Here is a 708-nt window from a genome sequence, read left to right on the forward strand (position 1 = left end):
AAACTTTAATTATTTTTCGTAAAAGTTTGATTTACGATTATGTCATTGTAATAAATAAATTTGCAACTAAACTTGTTTCTTCTTTAATTTGTTCTTTATTGGCGGTGCACGTACGTTATGTCACAAACATAATCAGTTACATTTTTTTAAATTGTATATGAGACAAGTTAATGTCATATAGAAAATTGATTATCGCTGCATCAAACAAGTTAGTTTCTTAGCTATTTTCTATTTTACAATCGTATTTTCTATTTTACAATCGTTACGTGATAATTTAGCATGCTTTCATAAAATTATTTTGTCATTGTAGAAAAGAATTCTTTAACGATTGATAAAGATACGAAATTCTTTATAGACTTGTGTGTATCATTGAAACGATTTAAATGTCATTATATATTGAGGCGTCCAAATTAATCAGTATGTACAAAGCTTCTCGAGCTAACTAAGCTACTCGAACACATTATGGAATTATACATACAGGAACAAGATTTTATGAATTTATGGATTTGCTGAATTTACGGATTTATTGATTGCACGACATTTCATTATTGCGATAATAAGAAATTCGTAAAAATAAAGTGACATCGTAATAATTAATTATATATATATTGAGCTGTGAATAAATGAATTCGTGAGAAATAAGTCTTATAATGTCAAGGAAAATTATATTTATATAATTTAAAAATTTATTATTACACATTAATGAAA

General features: G+C 25.1%; 1 protein-coding gene across 1 annotated transcript in view; it reads left to right on the plus strand.

Moving 5' to 3' along the window:
- The window catches only part of LOC108747604 (protein Skeletor, isoforms B/C), a 74,645-nt gene that overhangs the window by 903 nt on the left and 73,034 nt on the right, over positions 1–708 (plus strand). The gene's annotated exons all lie outside the window — the stretch shown is intronic.

Source organism: Trachymyrmex septentrionalis, unplaced genomic scaffold (genome assembly GCF_001594115.1).
Source record: "Trachymyrmex septentrionalis isolate Tsep2-gDNA-1 unplaced genomic scaffold, Tsep1.0 scaffold108, whole genome shotgun sequence".
Taxonomy (NCBI): Eukaryota; Metazoa; Arthropoda; class Insecta; order Hymenoptera; family Formicidae; genus Trachymyrmex; species Trachymyrmex septentrionalis.